Source organism: Microtus ochrogaster, chromosome 18 (genome assembly GCF_000317375.1).
Source record: "Microtus ochrogaster isolate Prairie Vole_2 chromosome 18, MicOch1.0, whole genome shotgun sequence".
In the NCBI taxonomy this organism is placed as follows: Eukaryota; Metazoa; Chordata; class Mammalia; order Rodentia; family Cricetidae; genus Microtus; species Microtus ochrogaster.
The window spans coordinates 18,326,009-18,333,635 of record NC_022020.1 but is presented as its reverse complement, the minus strand read 5'-3'; the positions used below and the strand labels follow the sequence as shown (position 1 = coordinate 18,333,635).

The window sequence follows — 7,627 nt, the reverse complement described above, 5'->3', positions numbered from 1 at the left end:
CTAAGTCAAGTGAAAGATACCCCCGGGTCTGTTGAAAACATTCTGGTGCTGCCCATAATAAAGTGAGTCTGAATTTCTGACAGAAAGGAAATGTAATGTTTTTTTTTTCTTTGATTAGAAAACATAATGCTAATTTCTTTTTTCCCTTTATGTGTAGAGGATGGAAGCACACATGTGGCAAAGCACATCGTTAGAAGTAACAGGAGAACTTCAGGTATTTGTCATCTTCAACCATGCTTGAGATAAGATCTCTGAGTCATTAGGAATTTCACAGTCAAGGGCAACTGCAGTCTCCTAAGTCCAATATCAAGCAACATTTCGGGTTGTGTAGCCACCTCCACAAAGCATCAGCAATAGCAAGTTAAAAGTTTTTACTACTTCCACACATTTAGGATTACCTTTGACAGGGAGATTGAAGCAACCAAGCCTATCACCAGAAAGAGAGTCTGTACCACACTACAGCACCACAGCACTAGGTTGGTATATCTCCATCACTTTTGAGATTATAGGCTTATAAATATGTTTATATGACTCATCATCTATACCATCCTCATGGGAAAATTGACAGCATAGTATTTTCCCTTTCCAGCACCAATATCCCTCAGGTCTCCTGTTCCAGGAAAATATCCCCCATACTTATGGAATGTAACTGTCATCACACGATCTGTTGTATAAAAAGTTTCCTCAACTCTGTCACCATGATGGATGTCTATGTCAATATAAAAGACTCTCTGATGATATTTTAGTATTCGAGTATGGCAAGCACAATATTAACATAGCAGAATCCCAATGCTTCTGACTTTTTGGCATGTTGTAATCCTCCAGCCAAGTTGACAGCCATATCAGTTTGTTGTTGCTTTAACTTCACAACTCATATAATGATTACTTTGAGTATTTTGGACCAGATTTCAAACTGCATATTAGTCCATCAAACGTGACAAACCAAAACACTCAGAATATATGGAAAAGATAAAACAACATTTATTTGAAAATCTTTGAATGTTTCCACATGCACCTGGTGTTCAGATGCACACTGTTTCAGAAGATGCTGTTCATGAAGAAATTGGGAATGAGGATGGAGAAGACCCAGAAAGAAGATTTCTATTGTGCATCAGACAAGTAGATAGCATGAGATGGAGAATTCTCTGATTCCGAGGATGAAGGCAAAGGGGTTTGTAGAAATGTTGTTTATTGCAAGAAGGGAGCAAAGAAAGCTAGGATTGAAGAGGACAAGAAGGAAACAGAGAACAAAAAGACAGATAAGGAAGAAGACAGATCCAAGGACAGTAGTGGTGAGAAAACAGATACCAAAAGAGCCAAGTCAGAACAGCTCAGCAATCCTTGAATTTGAGTCCCCAACATAAGGAACCTCTTGAAGAGACAATACCGGACAAAGAAACCTTTGCTGTTTGAGTACTCCTGGCTTCATTTTATATTGTTTTGGCATGGACTGTATTTATTTTCCAAATGGCTTATTTTTGTTTTCCTTGGCAAGGTTTATTGTGCATTTTCTATTTATGAAGCAAAATGTCTCTTTTTTCCACCATGTTTTATGTGATTGTATTTAAATTGATGTGTTATTATGTCAAAACATGGGATCTATTAAAAAAACAAAGCAAAAAGATCTCCTAGTCACTGTTTCCTTAGGAGGCTATCTGACCTTAGAACATCTGGAGATTCTTCTGGCTCATTCTCTCATCTCTTGGGAAGAGCACAGTAGTATTTCAGGCCCTTGGGTTGTGGTGTCTTACTTTTAAGTTGGCTCTGGGAATTCAAACTAAATTCATCACACTTGTATGGCAAGCACTTTACCCATGAAGTTTTCTGTCCAGCCCAATAAGAGTTTCTTAAAAGACAACTCTGAAGACGGAAGGTTCCATTTATACAAACTCCATGTATGCCAATTGAAAGGTTCCATTTATACAAACTCCATGTATGCCAATTGAAAGGTCTCCTGTAGCATGTTTAAGGTCAGTTTCCCTGAACAGTATTTGTAATAGTCTGAGAAACAAGAGATTTTCCAACTCTGTATTTGGAGCTTGCCGAAGTTTATCCTGTTTTCAGATCTTTTCACCAACATCACCAGTGCCTTAGATTAAATTTTGTACATTCAACCTTAGATTGTGCTTAAGTTTCCCAGAACTTTCTTGAATTGCAAATACCCCCAAGAGCAAAGACTTTAAGCCTTTATCAGCTACCAGGCCCCTGGTATCATTAGCAGACTGGGATCACATAGCCAACTAAGAGTAAAAATCAAAGAGGAGGCAAATAGTAAGAACAGGTAGCTGAGGCTATGGGAATTAACTTTCCAGGCTGTATAATTTTGCCTGCAATAATTCTGACCTCTGAACGGACTACAGGGATAGGAGGTGTATCAGAGGTTGCAATTCCTTTCTCCCTATTGCCCTGAGTGACATTAAACACCACAAATATTTTTAATTCACTTCTTTCCTTTAATATATAAAATACTTAACAATTGCTTATGAAATGCATGCCTTGATATACTTAAGGATTATTCAAGATGTTTTTTTTCTACTTAAGATGACTTTCAAACACTTACTGTCTATATCAATCAAATGCAGATACTTTCTTCATTACTGTAACAATATTAGTAATGAGTATGTAAAAATTACAGAAAGATAAGGAAACAAAATGAGGGAAAGCGTACCACCTGAAAGTGAAGCAACACCCCGTCTATAAAGAATCCTCAAGCAGATATTAAGTAAGGTATGAAATCTTGCTTAGTCCTTCTTCCTTATTTGTTTCATAAAACACCATAGTTCATGAAGGTACCAGAAGAAAATGATGTATACTAAGGCAATCCAGATTACAATGTGGCCCCAAAAGCCTTCTATATGTGCCACTCACCTGGGCTCATCCTTGCACATCACCCTATTAACGTCTCATGTATCACGTAGGTACTCATAGCTATCACTCCCCAGAGGACATCTTTGTTAATCTTTGCCTCTTGAATTTTCCCTCTACATCAGTGCTACTTCTGCATCCCCTCTTTTCATTTCATAGCATGGTGTCTTCTAATCAAAGCACTAGGGAGGAAAAAATGTCTCCCCAAAACAAAGGTCACTGGAGCTTGCTGACTAGCCAGTCTAATTGAATTGGTGTTCTACAATTTTATTGAAGAAATAAAAATAATGTGGAGAGTACCTGGCATGACACCCAGTGTTGCCCTTTGGCCCCCACATGCATTCACACTCAAGGGTATACTTACTAAAAAACACAGGCACAAAATTTTACAGACATATGTACAAAATTTTCTTAGTAGTTCATATTCACTGTAATAAATCTAAAACCTGTTTTTCATCCAGGAAGCTCTTTCTGGCTACCCTACAGGTCTGTGGCAAGCTATACCTTCCTGTCTACATTCCATGCTTGCCCATAGCATTTAACCTTCTTTTTAGTCCATTTAATAAGTCTCTATTTAAAAATGTATTCATCTTAAACATTTTCTAGTTTTATAGTTTATCTCCCCATTAAGATGTGACTTACTTATCTAGTGCTAATCTTTAATACTCTGAATAAATGTCTAATGAAGAAATAAAATTACTGGTACATTTGGCATTTTAGACATTTCACTTCTAAACTGGAAAGGTAGGATAAGTGAACTCATAAAATAGTTGTTAAAAAGAAAATGTGATCTAAAGCTCTAAGAAGCTTTGCTTACATGTGAATCTAACTCATTTGTTCCTTTCCATTTTTGGATAGAAATAACTCAGACTTATCCCTATATTGTTGACTAAAATTGATTGTTCGAAATCCAAGATCTTATATATTAAATGTCTGTAGTCTGGGACAGAAGGGCTGGGTATAAAACATGTCTTAGAATTGATATAAAGGTATTTCCTTAGGTGATCAAGTCTTCATATTTTTGTCTTATTTGTTTTTCTTAAGATTTGATAAATTTAGAAAATATTTTATGTACGTATTTTGCTTCTTTGTTTACTTCTTTCCTAAAATTTAAATGCCACAGATATACTACATGTCTGTTTCACTATTATAATGTTTAATTTTCTTCCTGTCACCCTGATTCACTCTAAATAAATTTTTCTTGTGGTTATGAAATAGCTTATGTTGAGATAGTGTATCTTAGACAATGCAACAAACAATTTCTGTAAACTTTTACTGAGTCTAAAGTATTGAGCTATGAATAAAAACATTGTCTCTCATTGGCATGACCTCTTGAAAGGGGCAAGACCAAAGGCAATATTTGATGTGGAGCATCAAACCTACTAAACCAAATAGACAGGAATGACAGGATATTTCAAAATGAAAAGAAGCATAATTCTTTTGATTCAATAGCGCCACATGGTAGCCTTTCTCTTTTCTACTTAGACTTTATAAAATTTATTTCATTATTTTTGCATGGATGAAAGATTTCCCTGAATATGAGTGTGTATAATGCATGTGCACATGGTACCCATGGAGGCCAGAAGAAGATGTTAGTTCCCTTAAGAGTTGAGTTAACAATACCTGTGAGCTAGAACTGGAACTTGGGTCCTCTGAAAGAACAATCAGTGATTTTAACTGCTGAGCCATCTCTACAGCCCATGTATTAAAATATTGAGAGCATTCTTGTTGACATTAAGGTAACTGGCTCCCTTCCCAGAGTTCAGGAGGTGATTAGCAAGGCCTAGATAGCACTTCTCACAGTTTCTGCTAGATCTAGTTTCTGTTGAGAATATTCTTGGACAGCTATTGTCCTGGTTAATATTTGAGAAAGAGAATACTACTAAATTCTATGTTCTTCATGTTTTGGTAAAATACCTAGGTGTTTTCACCTACAGATTAATTGGAATGGTATAAGTGCCAGCTAAGTCTGTTCTTGAAGACATTCACTATCATCCTGCTGGACTCACAGAGGTTGTAACAAACTTCTTAATTCACTGACTCAGCAGATAAAAAATTCCCCAGCAGGCATTTTGGAGCATAGATATGACCCTAGAACTCCCCGCCCCCTGCTCCCTCCTCAACTTCAAAGCAAGGGAGCCTTTCTGTACAGCGATTGGTCTTCTGGTATGGGCACCTCTTGATAGGACACAGTTATTATCTCATACATAAGGGATTGTCTCTGGACAAAAATGCAAAACTCCATGGTTTCTTCCATCTCAGTTTCTAACATCTTCCTGATTTGAATTCCAGGAATGTCAACAAACAGTTATGCATCAGATATCTTTGACTGGGCTATTATCAGCCCAAAGAAAGTAAAGATGGATGCCAAATATAGAGTTAGATACTCAGGGACACATAAAGTGAATGACACTTTGTTTTCTCACTTGGGTTCCTTTTGTATGGGATTGGACGCTGTTCAATTATATTTTTGTATTCCAGATAAATTTTAAGGCTAGTCAGAGGCTGAATGAAGGATATAAATGCCTTTCTTTTCAGGGCTGGAGCCTGAATATGGATTAGTATAGAAGTTAAAATAAGAATTTTTATAAGACTAAGTATTTCTCCAAAGACTATAGAAAAAGATCAGGTCTTATTTGATACTTAGCAAGTGCTGTAGAACTCAGCCTGCCTCAAACTGTGCCTTTGTGTCTAAAAAAGTCAGGGTACAAATTACCTCTGACATGCCTTTATGAGACCCATGGGTATTTATCCCAGGCTGGAATGTGTGGTCTTTTATTTGCAGGAACATCTTTAAGAAGAGAGACAAAGTGAAAATTTAAAAATAGAACTTCAAAGCCTAAATAGCAAAGCAAACAGAAAGTCATTTGATTCGGCCACTTCTGTATCTTACGGATCAGGCTATTGATCTATCACACACAGATTAACTCCAATGCTCCGCTGCTCATTGTCTGAGATAATCTTGTATTTGCTTGTACCACTCCACCTGCCTTCTTGGATAACAATGCCCAGGAAATGAGGGAGGCTGTGGCCAAGCCCTGGATCACTCTTTGTTTCTCGTACCTCACCGTCCTCATTGCCTTTCTTCCATCCGTCTTTCATTTCTGTGTTTGCCAAAGAAAAGAATTAATAGAAGGGAAGTTTTAGGTCTGAGGCAGATTTCAGTGGCTGTGTTATTTTTTTTTCTCAACTTATTCTCAGATAAGTGGCAGGTCACTTAGAAACTATCTATATGCTAAGTTACTGTTTTGGTAAAGGCTTACTGAGGATGAGGATTAATATTTGGTAACTGCTGGAAAGCAGGTATCTTATGTATCCTCCCTTCATAAGCTCTTCAAGGCTGTGGATTCCCATCTTTGGAATGAATAACACTTTGAAATGACCAGGACAATAACTCATACTCTGATGAACACAGCTGGAATTCTTCACTGTGTGAAGCTAGCTATTTCCAGAATCATGTTTTTTGGTGCCTATAGAAGGGACTCACTGCGCACAATATTTAGGAAGAGACTTTCTCACTGTTTCAACATATTCCAGTAATCCCTACCACGTTCTCATATCATCATTATACCTGAAATACCATCACATTCTTGTCATCTATACCTCCTTCCCTTAGCAGGCCACGAACTGCCGTTTTTGCTAGTCTGAAAAGAAGAGTCATGTGAGTAAGCACATACAATTTGTATGTTATAAATGTAATGTTGACATCTACATGTACCAACATTCAGAGAACAGCCATCAGGGAATCACCCTGTGGGGATTATTGAAGCAGTATTGTAGAATATTCTCAATATGAAAGCTAGTATCATTTACCCATTGAGATTTTTTTAACTAGATGAATAACCTTTGATTCCCTGGGTAATATGGATACTCATTGCATTTTTTAAACAATTCTATGCTATGACACTTGGCAAATCTCACCATTCCAGAAAATTAGGAAATCATAGATCTGAGTGTGGGTCTATGTGGCTCAACAAACTTAGTGGGGAAGCCCCATACAGTAAGCTGGACAAGTCAAAGAAAATGCTTTTTTTTTTCTTTAAAGTTTATTCAAAACAACAAACAGTCTTCAAGCTCACTGTGGTGGCTGACCAAATCCACGACCAAAGCCTCCTCTAAACTGGAACTTGGTGCTGCACCAGAGGGCACAGCACTCCTTCTGTAGGCGTCTATCCTCCTCCCCATTGTGAATCTTGCCGGGCACTCACCCTCTGGCCAAGACCTGCCCGTTTCGGGACTGCTAAGGCCCAGGGTGGCAGGCACGATCTCCGGAGGTAGGTGGAGATAATCGCGGAGATACTGGTTGCCCTCATTAGTAAGGTACCAATAGAAGTGTCTCCAGGCAAACTGCTCCTTCACATAGCCTTGAGAGACTTGAGAGACTCCATGGCCTTCATGACATGAAGGATGGACACCTTCCTGTCTGCCAGCTGGGGGTTTGGGCATATGGACATCCTTGGCAACCATCACTCCTTCCATAAAAAGGAGCTCATAGATGGCAATGCGGTTCTTCTTGGGCATCAACATAGTTGCGGTTGCAGGGTCCAGGACGGAGGCTGAAAAACACAAATGCTTGAAAGATGAAGGAAACAGCTGTGTCTTTGATTTTGCCTACCTTCAGTGGCCATGTTTGTTTCTTTTACCTGTGGACATCAGGCTCCAGGTTCTTTGGCTGTTAATCACGAACCTGCTGTGTGATTCCCCAGGGTGTTTGGGGCTTTGGTTTTGGTCTAAGTATGCGTCATTTCTTCCTCTGGTAATA

General features: G+C 38.3%; 2 pseudogenes; both read right to left on the bottom strand.

Annotated features, from left to right (window-relative positions):
* Positions 1-210: 210 nt before the first annotated feature.
* Positions 211-758, bottom strand: LOC113457093 (annotated as a pseudogene).
* Positions 759-6,940: 6,182 nt separating this feature from the next.
* LOC101986952 lies at positions 6,941-7,392 on the bottom strand (annotated as a pseudogene).
* Between the last annotated feature and the right edge of the window lie 235 nt (positions 7,393-7,627).